Source organism: Aphanomyces invadans (genome assembly GCF_000520115.1).
Source record: "Aphanomyces invadans strain NJM9701 unplaced genomic scaffold supercont1.45, whole genome shotgun sequence".
In the NCBI taxonomy this organism is placed as follows: domain Eukaryota; phylum Oomycota; class Saprolegniomycetes; order Saprolegniales; family Verrucalvaceae; genus Aphanomyces; species Aphanomyces invadans.
In genome coordinates this window covers 7,754-8,195 of record NW_008580190.1, presented here as the reverse complement: position 1 = coordinate 8,195, position 442 = coordinate 7,754, and positions in this window count along the sequence as shown.

Sequence of the window (442 nt, the reverse complement as noted above, 5' to 3'; positions counted from 1 at the left end):
TCATTTCAGGATAGTGCAATAACACATTAGGTTAATGGCATTCTAAGTATAAGAAACAAAGTGTATACAGTTTTTGTTTGACGACAGCAAGTTGTATCATATCATGTGCTTGGACGTAGATTGTATTTGTCATCGATTGGTCAAAAATATTCTCATAATCGCTCAGCCAAAAGGCAATCTTACTTTGACATTTTGTGCATCTAAGGTGATCATTTCAGGATAATGCAATAACACATTAGGTTAATAGCATTCTAAGTATAAGTAACAAAGTGTATACCGTCAAGTTTATATCGGTTTAGACATGTGATATTTCACAACCCCACGACAACACGGCGAGAGTAATTCAGTTTAGACATACAAATATCAAGTTCAATTAGCACACCCCAAAACTGAGATTATAAATAAAATTTCAAAGTATATAAGCTATCACAGATATAGTGTT